A 16,666-nucleotide genomic window follows, 5' to 3' on the forward strand; every position below is an offset into this window, starting at 1 on the left:
AACACAGTTTATTGATAAGTGCTCTTACACTTTTAATTAAAGGGTCTGCTGGCAACGAAAATGTATCTGTGAGAAAATACTGTTTGTCAGAAGTTTGTCTGTATGTGAAATTGACTTGTCAGTAGCAACACGTGGCAGCCGAAAATTAATGGTAAATTATGTAAATAGCATACATCTATTAACGGCAGCTCTTTTAAAACATATCAAGGATTTTCCGTTGATTAATGGGGAAGTTTCTTGACCCATCATATTGATAACTGATAAAGAATCATTTTGGCCTATAAGAAGCTGTCATTTATGGCATATCCATAACATACTCTATTCATACTTATATTACTATTTATGCAGGCAGAGATGGCAGATTTAGCAAAATTGCTAAAAATGCATCTAACCCTTTCTTGGGTGTAATATATTCGCTAGTTGTATTACATCATCCCTGTATTGAAACCCCTCCTTTATCTTATCCCTATTTTACATTCATCCTTATTCACCTCCCAGCTGTATTTCCATTCAATTCTTATTTTCTCTATTTAATCAAGCTTTTTTTACTCCTCTTCCTCCATTTTCTATTTCAATTTTACACTTTTTTCTCTATCTGCAGCTTCCTTTTCATGACATACTGACCCCTTTTGTCTCAACTCTCCTTAATCAATCTATCACTTTATGTCACATATGTATTTTACATTACTCACTTCAGCCACACATTTTCATAATAAAATGACACATAAAGCTCCCAGATACCTTATCTAGCCCAAGTACCAGTGGTGTAATGATAGAGAAAGCAAACATTCCACTTCTCTTAGGGCCCACCCCCTGCAACTGTGAGGTCTTCTATTTCTTTAACTGAAGGGATCCCCATTCCCCTTCCTGACAGTGAGTGGGCAGGGATTAAGGCAAACTAGAGTGGGCAGGAAAGGGGAGGATGGGCCATGGATAGAGGTTGTGGTGAATGCCAGACCCCTCTATAGATTTTTTTGCTTGGGGGCCCAGCTCTTAGTAATTGCACCAGGAACCTTTTTCCCTTCTTATGTTTTCTGTAACCCTTTTATATCATCTTGGTTATCAGCAAACTTTTTCATACCACTCATCTTTTCTACTACTTTTCTACTGTTTTTTAGGGAGAGACCGAAAAACCTTGATGCATTATGGGGCAATTTATCACTTGCTATTCAATACAACGCCTAGAATTCTCTAAGGCAGTACTGTCCAACTTCTGTGGTAATGAGGACCGGAATTTTCTGGCCTATGTGGTGGAGGGGCTATAATCGGAGCCAGTGCTGACCACTCCCTGTTTAAGTCACTCCCACTTTAAACCACACCCATGTTACCACAAGACCATGTCCACATTATTGGTGGATATCACACATATTAAAACATGCCCTTAAATCCATATGCCCCCTCCTCCACTGTGGTAACACAGCACCCCCAGCACATAATTAAACACCTTAGGGGCCCCTAACAGCAATTTCCAAATGCTAACAAACTCTACCAGGCTCACGTCCCACAGGCAGAGTATGGCACACAGAGGGAGCATAGGGCAGGCAGAATATGACACACAGGTTGCATAGGGCAGGCCGAGTATGGTACACACAATGATCATAGGGCAGGTACAGCATGGCACACACAGGGAGCATAAGGAAGGCAGAGTATAGCACACAAAGGGTGCATAGGGCAGGCAGAATATGGCACACACATGGAGCATAGGAAAGGCAGAGTATGGTAAACACAAGAGCATAGGGCAAGCAGAGTATGGCACACATCGGGAGCATAGGACAGGCAGAGTATGGCACACAAGGAACATAGGGCAAGCAGAGTATGGAACACACAGGGAGCATTGGGCAGGGAGAGTATGGCACACACAAGGAGGGAGCATAGGGCAGGTAGAGTATGGCACACACAGGGAGCATAGGGAAGGCAGAAAACAGAAAGAGACAGGGACACCTATCAAGACTCTAAGATGAACAGTTCATACTGTGCTACATACAGTGACACAATGCTGATACCCCTCCATCAGTTTGTATGAGGTGTGAACAATGTGGACACGTTCAGTCTGGGTCTGATGTGTGAACAGTACAGGGTTTTAGGGATGTGAACAATAGATGTTTACAGGTGTGAACAATGCACGGGGAATTAGACATGTGAACAGTGCAGGATTTTACTGTCTGAATGTAAGAATAAATAATGCATGGTGCAGTTAATCTCAGTACTGATATCTTTTAAAGCTCACACAATGTAAGAAATTACAGCAAGGCAGACTTTCATGTAAGGGAGCCACACAAGGGGGGTTCGCTTGACGGACTTGGACAGCACTTCTCTAAGGGGCCTTTTTATTTGCATACAAATTTTAGTTTTTTTTATTTATCTTTAAAAATGAGTGGTTTTACCTATATATTTTTTAAAAACTATAAGAATATGAGATTAGTTGAAAAATCACAAAAATTTGCCAGTTGTCGAGGTCTCATAGGAGAACGTAAAGAAGAAATAGTTTTTTCCACTGTGTATAACCCTCAGGCAGGGAACATAAACAAAATTATTAAGAAACACTGGGGAGTATTACTATGTGACACAGAGCTCCAAAAAATCATTCCAGATAAACCAAAAGTTGTTTTCAAAAAAGCGAGTAATTTAAAGCAAATGCTGACAAATAATCATAGAGATTTAAAGGGTAAATCAATATCTACAAAAGAAAATATATGGGCAGGTTTCTTTCCATGTTGTCTATGTTTAGCGTGTAAATATGGTAAAAAGAGAAAGAGATTTATTTCGGAGGTGAATAAAAGGGAATTTGAAATTAAACAGACTATTAGATGTACTACAAAAAATGTTATATATTGTCTACAATGCCCGTGTAATCTGCAATATATAGGAAAAATGAACAGGACACTAAAGGAAAGGATCAGAGAGCATGTTAACAATATAAAAAAAGGAAATGAAAAACATAATGTGTCCAAACATTTTAAAGATGTTCATAATATGAACCCTGCAGGATTAACATTTTGGGGTATAGAAGAGGTTAGAAACAGATGGAGAGGAGGAGATCTAGAAAAGATGACCCTACAGTGTGAGAGTAGATGGATCTATAAGTTAGAAACCTTTATACCGAAAGGATTGAATGTGGATATCAATCTAAGGGCATTTTTATAAGATTACTCGTTACAAGTTATATTTGGACTGTATATTAGAATATAGTTTGTATATATATATATACATGTTTTGCACATTTTGAAAAAATTTTTTACCTTTGTTATTTATTATTTATTATTTTTTTATATTTATCCTTATTTTTTATCCCCTTTTTTTATATCCTTATTTGAATGTATATATGTTAGATATAATTATATATGTATGTTTATTTGATGAATTGCTCCACACAATACCCCCAAATATCTGTAAAATTGATAGGATAAATGCATTTCTAAGAACGGGTTGTCATGGGAACAAACACAGGAAGCTAACCTCTAACAAGCTGTCGAGGCGTCACTATGGAGACGCACAAACAAAGAGAAACAGGAAGTGGATATGAGGTCAATTCACCATGGAGACGCACAAACAAAGGAAATAGGAAGCGGATATGAGGTCAACCCACCAGGAGGAACATCGGCATAAGAGGAGCATATGCAGTAAGATCTTTGGAAGCCCTTGAGAAAGTCGTATAAGACGAAACGCGTCGGGCAGATACGTCATCAGTAGGAGCCCAGGGAACACGAGGCGGGAAGACGCCGGCTAAATATCATCCTTACAAACCGCATGTGAGACCCAGGGAACCAGAGAGACGGTGACTTTTAACTATTTATGCGTATTTTATTAAGAACATTGTGAGTGCAATTTTAATAGTTCTGTGACCAAATAAATTTTCTTTACGGTTTTACACTATGTCGAGTACCTCTTTATAGAACCATAGGACCTGGAAAGGTTAGACCATCGACCCATTGAAGTATTATTATAACGCAATTATTCCGTTTAAACGTTTGTAAGTACCCCACCATTGATTCTTCACACACCGCATGCTGGGAAGTGGCGTTGCAGAAAGTGCACAGTGTGGATGAGTAGAGGGTTAAAGGCACCTATATAAGATTTCAGTTTTGCCTATGCACTAAGCGGTGTGTCATACCATAAGAAGTACTACACTATATTACTATTTTTGTCATTCTCCCCTTGTCCAAAACTTCGTGCTACGAGCGCTGGTTTCCTCTACAATTCTGAGGTCTCATAGAAGTCAATGGGAATTGCACTGATCCTACTGGACCATTTTTAATCATTTTGGACTTTTAGAGGTTTTCTCATTTATTTTGCTAAGAATTGTCCAAAAAAACTCAAATTTCATGGCATTCATTGTTTAAGAGAAAGAGAAAGTGACTTTAGTCATAGTTTTTAAAACCTCTACAACCACTGAAATGAAACTGTTGATAAATAGGCCTCCAAAAGTCAACTAAGGAAACTAAATAAGTAACTTTATATATTTTTTTGCTTTTCCCATTGCATTTTATAGGTAGCAGGACTGCCTAGAAAAATATATAAAGATATTAGCTAATGAGTGTCTGATTAGTAAACTTGAAAACAAAGACTAAAATGTTATTAGTATAATTGTCATATTAATAAATTCAAAAAGCAAACACTGTTAATAATGCTTTTATGGCTTCTTTTTTCTCTGCAGAGACAACTTTAGTATTATTATTATCTCTTAATTTTTTAGGGTAACATTTTACACAATGCTTTACAAAGGTAATTCATAATTCACATCAGTCTTTGTTGAGCATACAGTCTAAAGAACTTAACATACAAACACACACACTAGGCTCAATTTCATCAAAAATTTTTTTATGGTTTTGGAGGAAACCCTTGCGAACATAGGTAAAACATACAAACTCCATGCAGAGAGTGCCCAGTCTGAAAATCAAACTCAAGACCCCAGCACTGCAAGGAAGAAGTGCTTCCCACTGATATATTTAGTGAAGCTATTTAGTTCTTGCCATGATGAGCTGCATAAAGCTTTTATTATTATTGTATTGCACAGTGCTAGTATCAGTGCTGCCCCACTGTAAGACTTATTTTGCAAGGGTGCTGTTTCAACTGATTGTCAACATATACTGTAATTGTTTTTCTAATAACCAGCTATCAGTTTGTGATATATTTGCTTCCCTTCAAATTTTCTTCTTATATCCAGTTTCTTACTATCTAAATTAAAATAAATAATGAAATATTGCTTATGAATCAAAGCTGTATATTAAAATATTACCCCTTAACAATTATTTGTCCTAAATCCCAAGAAATATGCAGATAGTCCTCTGAGCTGAAGGGTTACAGTTACAGCAGAACGAACCGATTTCATGCATACATAGGTCACCCCTGTTACCTATTCTTTTAGGGAGGAAAGGGTTCCTTGTTGGTCCAGGGGTAGTGTGCGTATTTCTTGCTTATAGTCTATTCCACTGTGGACTCCATCTGGTTCGAGGCTCCATTGAAGCAGAAGACCTCCATTATCAAGTTGAGCCCTATCATTACTTAAGCCTTAGTTATTTGGCTGTAGGAACCCTGTGATCAAAGAACAGCTAGTGTTAGCCTAGATCCGGTCGTAGTACATCCCAGGGGCGCAAGAGCATTTCTGTTTTCCTCCAAGAAGAAGTGAAATATGTAGGGATCCGGGTAATGTGTGTTTCCGTGGAGTGCATTTATTTTGTTCAATAACACCAAGTTATCTCACAGTGTTAAGGTTTTATTTTCCTCCAGATCCATTGGGTTAGGTCCATCAGAGGGAGAGGGTCATAATGTAACAGCTCTCTACTGATCAACAGCTGAGGTCTAGAAGGGATTTCATTTACCCCCCATCTAGCCATTGCACATTATTAGATTTTATTTCTTTACTATAAGCATAGAATAATTTAGTACAGGGCTGTCCAACTGGCGCATGCGGCACGCCACCCCCCCCTTGTGTGGCCCTCCACCTACCTTCTGTGTCTGCTTACCATATGTAAACTTTAAAAGGTATCACTACAGAGATTAACTGCATTGTTTAAACCTCAAATTCAGACTAATCCCATGTATTGTTCACACCTGTGATCCCCCTACATTGTTCACATCTGTGACACCTCTATTGCTCACACCCCTAAAGGCCTGTACTGTTCACACCTGAGACCCAGACTGAAACTGCCCACATTGTTCACCTGAGCATTTTATTTGTAAAGTTTTGCTCTTTGCAAATTTTATTACATTTCCCCCCAAAGAATTTAGAATTGCTCAGTTTGCCCATGACAGGCAGATACATTGACATAATTATCTACGGGTATATGATTTTTATTCTATCAAATAAAACAACCTCTAGATGCGCGCCAACAATGACTACTGTTTCTTGATACCTAATGTTGTTTCTTTCAGCCCTGCTAATGAATGTGTGGCTTGATTAGCATTTGTAGTCATGGCCCAAGTATGATGGCAAACATCTGTTCTTCATAGATTCTATTTACTTGTGGTTATCCAATGTTGGAATTTACCTTCATACTGTACATATTTCACTGTCTATTCAAGGAGAAATAAATGGATGCTATTCCCTAGTTATATAGTGGCTCGCAATTACAGTACCATGAATTTGCAGAATGTGGTTAACTGCATAACAAACAGAGAAGTATTGTGTTTGTATTTCTTGAGGTCATTTTTCATTGTAGGGCACAATAAACATGTCCTTGAGAAGCCTTCTCTCTCAAAGATTGCCAATCCCTTCTGCGCTTACCTCTGATCCACCAGCAACCTTCTAAGGTCTCCCATAATTCTAATCTGACTCTGGTTCATAGAGTGAATGTCTCTCTGCCATGCTGCCCTAATCTGGATGCAGTGGAGCAATGCTATTCACATTTTATCCAGCATAGCTGCATCCTAAGACATGAATTGTCATTTTTTATTCATAACATGAACCTGTATATAAATTGCTACTTCAGATTATTTTGTAATATTGTTCAAGTGAGGAAACAAGGTTTAAAGGGAACCATGCATAAAGACTTCAAGAGAAATATACATTTTTTAATTTAGCCATAATGTTGAAAATATTAACACAGTATGCTTATTGGCTAAAGTCAAACTTAGAATGTAAATGTCTTATATCTGAATATGTATTTATTGTATTTTCTACCTTTGTAATTAATTTAAATTTTATAGTCACCTGTGACCTACATCATTACCTACAATAAGGGGGTTATTTATCAAAATCCAAAAAGTTCTCACTATCTTCTGAAAACTACTCCGACCAAATCCATACAGACTTTTCACCCCTATTTTTCAATATATTTTTCGACAATTTCTTGTGCCGGAAAAAAAATTGTGAAAAAAATCCGAATTGTACGAATGTTTCTGATTTGTTGCTGAAACCTGCGACTTTTTTCGGATTTGACACACCAAAGCATGAAATTTGATTATTGAACGAAAGCCCAGCACAGATCAAGATATAAACTGGACATCTGCCATTGACGTGTACATGAACTCGACAGGTCTGAGTTAGAGTACTTTTTTATTCAAACAACATCAGGGTTTAATAAATCACAAAAAAATTGTGTTTTTCCCCTTTAAAATTCTGACCAGAAAAACCCCATAAAAGTCACATATAACTATTCTTCAGATCCTTAATTGATGCTAAAACAATATCATTAAATATTTAAAAGTTTATCTATTAAAAAGTGTTTATCCAGTTAAAAATCAAAATCAATCAATAGTAATCCTTAACTGATCCATCTGTGGAATGGGTAATATCATGCGGATGGAGGAGTTACTCAGTTATTTCCATGTGACGCAAGAGGCTTTTATAGGTACTTGGTCTCCTTGGGTACTTTACCTGGAACAAAATCGTTGAAAATTGCCACACATGGACTAGGAGCTTGCTAGATTTAATGGACTGTTATATTTTGTGTCTACTTTGCTATTCTGTTTGTCGATAGCACCTTGTTGTTGGATGGGCGAGTGACCAAGTGACTTTTCCTTCTCTTTCATTCTTTCCTTTCTCCCTTTTTTCTTATTTCTTTTGTTTATCACGTCTTTGATTTGATTGATGGCTTATTACAGAAGCTTATTCGTACTAACGGACATATGCTTTCATTGTAATTTGCTTTAGACTTGCTGAAACTGATGTATGTACTGTTTCCTCATGTGTTATCATATTGCATTTCCTTGTACTTATATGCTCTGCAATGATTTCTTTGCTTTCTTGAAAATAAAGAATATATAAAAAAAAAAAAAATAGTAATCCTTAACTGATCCATAAAACAGCATTTATGATTAAAATTCCATTTCACTCATTAGCCCAGCAATTGTGGAATAATTAACAGCTCATCCAAATAGCAGCATTAAAAGATAGTAGTCCAACAGTTAGTGTGGTCAATTGATCTTAAAATCTTAAGGAAGGTCTCTGAGTGATTCCCATATAAGGTAGGGGTATCTTGATATTATAACTAACCCCGTTTCTTTGCCTTAAGACCATCCATTTACTCCAGATTTATAATACTTAGGGTGACAGCTTGTCAGGAACTATCTCGAATTGAACTATATACTTACAAGTTCCTGCATTACCTCACTGAGCCACTGGAGACCTTTGGGATTGGGTTCTACGCAAATGATTATAGACACTCTGGTTTCCTTATGTGTTGGCTCAACTCCTCCTCCTTCATCAAACGCAGGTGTGTGTAGTTTGCCAATTAAGGGGCTTTATAAGCCTGTTGCAAACCATGCCCAAGTGCTTGATCATTAAGCATCACAGCCTGTTTCTACAGACCTGACATTACCTTGCCTTGTTCCTGATTCCTGTCTTGTTCCAGAGTCCCCGTCTGGTTCCCTGTTCCTACTTAGTGCCTGTGTTCTCCGCTCCAGTTCCCATTACGTGCTCTCTGTTGGATCGCCTGGTAATTGACCTCGGCTTGTTTACTGGACTACCCTTTGCCATCAGCCTGCCTCCGACCTCGGCCTGCCATAGGGACTTGTTATTGTCTTCAGCCGGCCCCTGACCTTGGCCTGTTTCTTGGACTTGCCTTTATTGTTGCCTGCCCTTGACCACTGGCCCAGTGTAAGAACTTATACTATTTTTTATCTTTTGTTCATCTGTTATATTGCCATGATTTTCATTATTAAAATATTAATCTGCATAACATGTTTCTGGCCTATCAAAACCTCAAATACCCACTGTACCCATGTTATACAGCACCAAGGCTCCTACCTGCCAGCCACTCACCTGTGGTCAGTCATGACACAGATGTCTAAAACGTGAGGTATCAAAGGAGAAATTATAACACTGGTCTCTTCAGTGTCTGGCCTTAACACTTCCCCAGTATTGATGGGCGAATTTATTCGCCAGGCGAGAATTTGCGGCGAATTCCCGCGATTTGCGACCGGTGAATAAATTCTCAAAACCGCTGCGAAAACTCACTGACATCAAAAAAAAAAAACACTGACTCCAGCATCAAAAACTGACACCGGTGTCAAAAACGAGACACCGTTTCGTGAATTTTCGGCGAAACGCCCCAAATTCGTCCATCACTATTCCCCAGGTACATGCCATGTAAGCGGGGAGTAGGCTACCACACATAGGTTGTCACTGAACCCAGCATAACAGCCATTACGAGCCACACTGTCTTTATCGCTGGACACAATCTTACTCTTACCACTCACGTTCTTTGTGCACTCTTGGATACCTCTTTTTCAGTGTGTCCGCACTCGTAATCCTGGCTTTCTTTCCTTTAGGGGTATATCCCTTCCTCTTGGGGCTTGTACCTTCATAATTGTTTAATATACAGTTCAGTTGAAAGTGTAATTATACTAGTAATTTTGTGTGGACCAAGTTTGTTGGGCAAATGAGAATTATTTTAAAGTTCGGAGAATTCTTCTTGACAAAAGCTTGTGCCAAATTATTCACTGAAATGTGTGTATTATCAGAGACAACCCCAATATTAAAAAGAGAGCATATAAGGTCACCTCTACATGACCTCTTTGATGACCTCAATATCCGTTTAAAAATATACAAGAACTATAAAGACCTTTCAAAATATGGGTGGATTGCACCCATTTTTTTTGCATTTATTTTACCCTGCCTTCAATTTTTTAAACAAGCCCTATAACCATTTATAATCAGTTTATTACCAGTACCAGAGATGTCTGGTGTAACCCACGGCTCTAGTTGTAGTATTCCGAAGTATACTTTTTGCAAAAAGCATTTAATTTAGGGACATAATACAATACTGCAACACGCATGTGACTCACAAGGTAAATTTATGAAAGGTATCCCAAACTGGTGCCAAAATTTCAATTATGATACATAAAGATATAGCGCAAACTTTGCACTCAAGCCCATAGATTAAGTTATATTACTTATGCAGGTATGGGATCAGTTATCTGCAAACTCATTATCCAAAAAGTTCCAAATTACAGAAAGGTTGTCTCCCATAGACTCCAAATAATCCAATTTTTTTTTAAAAACGGTCTATTGGGTTTATTTAATGTTTACATGATTTTCTAGTAGACTTAAGGTATGAAGATCCAAATTACAGAAAGATCCGTTATCTGGAAAGCCCCAGGTCCCGAGTATTCTGGATAACAGGTCCCATACCTGTACCATGAATTTATTTAATGAAGCTTTTTTGCATACTTGAAAAACATTTAGCAAGCCTGTTGTTAATATGCCATCATTTTATCAGAAATATATACTATAATATAATGCAAATTTTTTTTTTTAATATAAGCAAAATGATTGCACTCAAAGGGCTAGAATAAAATATACAGTACTGCAGGCCTCTCTGTCATCCAAATCAAGTAACATGACACACACTTCACTTGCAGTGTTCTGACATAGAATAGAAAATGTCATTTTCCTGATACTGTATGCTTCAGTAATGTTATCTTCATGCAAGAAGTGACCCTTGAGATTTAGCTGTCCCCTCAGCCCCGCTCTTGTTCATCAGCTAGTCATAATATAAAGCATGATGCAGACACATAGATTTTCTTGAGATGGTTGGTTTATAGGGTACATAAACTGCTGAGATGAAAAATCTAATTTACAAAGAGGTCCTGGTGGCCGACACAAGATAACATATTATTTCTATACAACCACAAGAAATGGTTAAAAAAAAGTGAGACAAAAAAAAAATAAGACATCAAAATGATTTAATCTAGATACATTTGTAATAACAGTTATCTCTGAGAGACAGCTTGCAAGTGATGGTTAACCATTCTCATCCTGCAGTATCGTTCTGTTCTGTTCAGTTCCGGAGCCTCAAACAATCTGCTTGAAATGAAGAAAAGCAAACGAGATTAGAGAGCATTTACCGACAGAGGTGAGATTACCATAACAAATTGTCTTCCAGAATGAATTTACATATCATAAGAATAGAGCTTCCCACCCTCGCATTCTTTTTATGTAATTGTATTCCTTGCACACAGACTTGTCCGGCAATCTTCATGCACATTTATAGGATGAAATATCACTCCAAAAGAATGTGAAATTGGCACTGCTTTGTATTCATCTTCCTGCTTCATGTATGTAAGAGGGGAAAAAAAGAGTGATTTTTAATCAAATAATTTGTATTTCTGATTATGCTATTAATCTACATTCTGGTGTGCACTGAAAGCAAGGTCTTTACTTGTGTTTTTCTAGTGGAGTTCATGTTTAATGTTTCATATTACGGTCAGTGGTCAAAAGATATGAAAGCACCCAAATAACAATAAAATAGAATTATATACGAACAGTACATAAACTCTGTTTTTACTATTCCTTACTGTCAGGGTCGCTAGGCTTTTTGGAGTAAGAAGCTGGCACTGAGAAACAAGTTGAATAGACAAGTTCAATATGAGTTTTCATGGGTTAAACGGCTCATTGGGTAACAAGCTATCTAAGTCAAGGGTCTCACATTGCTGCATGGGCCATCCCTAGCCTACGTTTCTCATAGACTGAACACAATAATCCAAAAAAACAATGTCAGCATGGTTATTCCCATACACTATCCACAATGCAGCATGACAATCATATGTAAAGCTGTATAAGGTACCTTTAACAATTATTTCTGTTGAATCTACTTGCTATTGTGAAACTATTATAAAATATACTATTAATACTATATGAACACTAATTAATACTATTATTACTGTCTACAAGACTATGTACTTGTTTCAGTGAGAAATTTGCACCTATTTGTTTTAAACTGAATTTTGCCATATTAAATTGTGCAAATGCAATGCACAGTTGTTTTTAATATAAGCCATTGCTAAGGACTATAGAGTGAAAAATATACTTGTTCTTTTTCTCACCGGTTCCTTATAGGTCTTCTTCTTCTTTTCCTTACCAGTCCCTTACTGTTTGGCTGGCCTACTGCTCAAGCAGATTTGGCTCAATTTCTATGATATATGGAATCACATCATTATTGTTATCATTCATATTTTACCAGATCATCATAAAACAGTGTCTGGTGACCATGCCAAGAAATGTTCAAAGTGAAATGAGGCATCACACTTTAGTACTTTGTGTTTAGCAGGTGGGTGGCTCTTTATTATAGAATGGGAGCAGTTTATGTTTTCTGTTTAAAGATCAATTGCACCAATATGGCTTGGAGTGGTCAGTCTGTTAATATTTGGAGGGACTTGCTGTTTGCTGGGAGGTACTGTGGCTACATACACTAGGATTTATACACTAATATATAACAGTTAAAACTGCTGTAAGCATATGGTGAGTGGTCATCATGCAAGTACTGTACTTGTTGTATGCTCACAATATTTTTCTCTCCTTTGATGAAATTTAGGAGCACATTTACTAACACTCATATTTTTTTGTATTAAAACAAATTCTACCTAGTCCTAACACAATCTGTCTTAAAGGGATTCGTGATTTTTATGATGTCTTTTTTAGGTCTAAATTACACTGTTTATACTGCAAATAATTCACTCTGTAATATAAATTTTAATTCCTGAACCATAAAGTGTATTTTTTTTTTAGTTGTAATATTGGTGTGTAGGCAGCCATCTCGGGTCATTTTGCCTGGTCATGTGCTTTCAGAAAGAGCCAGCACTTTAGGATGGAACTGCTTTCTGGCAGGCTGTTGTTTCTCCTACTCAATGTAACTGAATGTGTCACAGTGGGACCTGGATTTTACTATTGAGTTATGTCCTTAGATCTACCAGGCAGCTGTTATCTTGTGTTAGGGAGCTGCTATCTGGTTACCTTCCCATTGTTCTGTTAGGCTGCTGGGGGGGGGGTAAGGGGGTGATATCATTCCAACTTACAGTACAGCAGTAAAGAGTGACTAAAGTTTATCAGTCACATGACTGCGGGCAGCTGGGAAACTGACAATGTGTCTAGCCCCAAATATAAAAATTGTGCAACTTTTTTGAATTGTCCCCCAGAAGATGTGATTAACAAAAGAGAACCAGTGTCAAACAGCCTGAAACTGAGAATCATGGAAGCAAAAACATCTTCCAGTTGCTAAAGGAACCATATTCCATTGACTTTTAGATAACTTCGACAGGTTTTAGCTGGATTATTATCGGATTTTTAGCAGGCTCGAATCAGAAAAATTAGAGGTCTTTTTTTCTGCTAGCAATTCAGATTTTTTTTCCCCTTTAAAATTCAACCAGAAAAATTGGAGGCTTCATAAATAGGCCCCATAAAGTTCATTTTCAAAACATTTTCTAGGACATTATAGTAAGGTTAATTTTTGTTTCTGTTTCTGATACGTGTGGCAACTGTGCCAACATTTTCTGGTGTCTTATAACTGTGATATGTGCAAAATGTGCCCCTGCTGTTTGTGTTGGAGATAACTGTGCCAACATATGTTTGCAATAACTTTTCTAGTGGATGTTGGTAATAAATGTTCCAATATGCAATTGGATCAGACAATACTGCAAATGATGATTTTCAAGCTTGTGGCTTCAACCAGCATGTGCAATGTTGTCTGTAATTATTTATATATAGTATTAGTCTTATTCTCAGTTTGCCTTTTTCTTATTGCAGCCTGTGAGAAATTATATCCTTTAGATGGAAACACATAAGATTGTGATGAAAGAGGTGATATTGAGAAAAAAGATGTAGATTAATTAAAGCATGAATATATTTTTGAAACAATACACTAACAAAAGGAACCAAGCACCATATTGTAGCTGTAGAGTCTGTTTTTTTTTCAGTGGTTCTTTATAACATGACTGATTTTCCATAACAACCATACTTTACAAAAACTACATGTTCTGTGCATAAATAAAATTCCAATTATATGTAAGACAGCATTCAGCATATTCACATGGCAGTCTGCTCTGTTCAAACATGTGAAAGATCTGTAGGGATAATTTAATGCAATTATTGTTTATACATCTTCTATAAATTGCCCTACACCCCATTATGAGGCAATTTACACAGTTAATGATTACCTTCATGTATGCTTTGATGTATGTTGTAGCTTTATCTGTAATCTATGTGATCATACAGAACAGCGTGTTCATTAAAGCTGAGCCAAAGGCTTCATGCAAATCAATATTAATTTATATCTTGACTGCTAGAAATGGAGAAGAATTATGTCCCCCCCCCATGCTGATGACATTTAACTGCTACAAAAAAATAAATAAATAAAAGAATATTAACAATTCAGCACAAAGAAACATGGCTTATTCTCAGATGTATGTCAGTCATTGATTGTTCTATTCCTACCCATCATGACTTTTTGTAGATTTGCAATTTCTAAATCAATATTTTACATTTGGTTTTACCCTTGATATCCCTCATTTCTAAATTTAACGCAAAGCATCAATAGGCAAACTCTGGACCTGTAAAAGTCACTTTAAGGGGCAGATTTATCAAGGGTCGAATTTCGAAGTGGAAAATATTTCCAAACTCTACCATTGAATTGAATTCTACGAAATTCGAAGTCTAATTTGTAGGATTTTTTGCATCGTACGATTGTATTCCGATCGTAGTACGATCATACTCCAATTCTATTTCGAATCATACGATTTGATCATACGATTTTCCTTCGAATACAAAAAACTTTAAGGTTTAAGTTGGCAAAGTATTGAAGTCGAAGTTTTTTTAAAGAGACAGTACTTCGATTATCGAATAGTCAAATGATTTTACTTCGAATCGAAGGTCGAAGTCGTAGTAGCCTATTCGATGGTCAAAGTATCCAAAAATTACTTCGTATTTCGAATTTTTTTAACTTCAAAAATTCCCTTGATTTGACTTCAACCCTTGATAAATCTGCCCCAAAATGTTTCTTATTAAGTAGTAAAGTGGAAAATGCTTTCATTTTTAAAATGAGTGGAAACTTTCTGTACCACTCTTTACAAAAGAATAAAGGTACAAAAATGAATCCTTTAATTGGGGAACAATGAGAATGTTATGATGTTAGTCACAAGATTGCTGTCAATCAAATGTATATTTTGGACAAAAAATTATACAGATATATTTATATATTGCATGAATATCCTCTTAATTACATACTTATAAACGGCGCTTGGTGAATCAGTTATAATCAGTGCTTAGTGATTTAGTTATAATCAGTTATAATCAGTGATAGTAATTTCTGCCACTTGATTCACTGAATCTTGTATTTTACAGGTATGGGATCCATTAGCTGTAAACCCATTACCCAGAAAGCCATGAATTAAGGGAAGGCCATCTACCATAGACTCCATTGTAATCAAATAATTAAACATTTTCAAAATTATTTTTTCTCTGTAATTGAACAGTATAGGTAGGGGATTCGTTATCCAGAAAGCTCCGAATTTCGGAAAGGCCGTCCCCCATTTTTTATCCAAATAATCCAAATTTTAAAAAATGATTTCTTTTTTCTCTGTAATAATAAAACAGTACCCTTTACTTGATCCAAACTAAGATATAATTAATTCTTATTGGAAGCAAAACCAGCCAACTGGGTTTATTTAATGTTTATTATTTTCTAGTAGACTTAAGGTATGAAGATCCAAATTATGGAAAGATCTGTTATCTGTAAAACCCCAGGTCCCAAGCATTCTGGATAATAGGTCCCATACCCGTACCTTGTACTGGATCCTAACTAGGATATGATGAATTCTTATTGGAGGCAAAGCAAGCCTGTTGGGTTTAATGTTTGAAATATTTTTTAGTAGATTTAGAGTATGGACATTCAATTTATTATATTATTATGAATAACAGGTCCCATACTTGAACAATAAATATATTTTATTTCATGTTCTAAAATATAAAGATATTAGAAGGCATTCCATGACCTGTATAAATGACTTCTAATATATTTATATTTTACAATTGGGGGGTTCATTATTAACTATATATATAGTTAAGTACAAGAGATACATAGGGGCAGATTTACTAAAGGGCGAGAAATCACATCTGCAAGGACATCACCAATTCACTACCAGGCACTAGAGTCAATTCGCTTCAGTCAGTTCGCACACTATTGCCAGGCGTCTTTTCGATCTGGCGAATGGTTGTTACTACGCAAATTCAGTAAAATGTGGATTTTACTGAACCTTTTCTCTTTTGCCAGATTTAACTTAGCCACCTCAGACCTGTGGTAGCTTCAAGCATTTGCACCATTTATAAAAAAGACGTGCATACAACTTTAATTTACCCGCCGTATGCAAATTGACCTAAGAGCAAGATCACTATCGAACGCTAGCTCATCTTCGCTATGAAATGATCGCACTGCAAAAGTAACGCTAGCGAAAA

Source organism: Xenopus laevis, chromosome 4S (genome assembly GCF_017654675.1).
Source record: "Xenopus laevis strain J_2021 chromosome 4S, Xenopus_laevis_v10.1, whole genome shotgun sequence".
NCBI lineage: Eukaryota > Metazoa > Chordata > Amphibia > Anura > Pipidae > Xenopus > Xenopus laevis.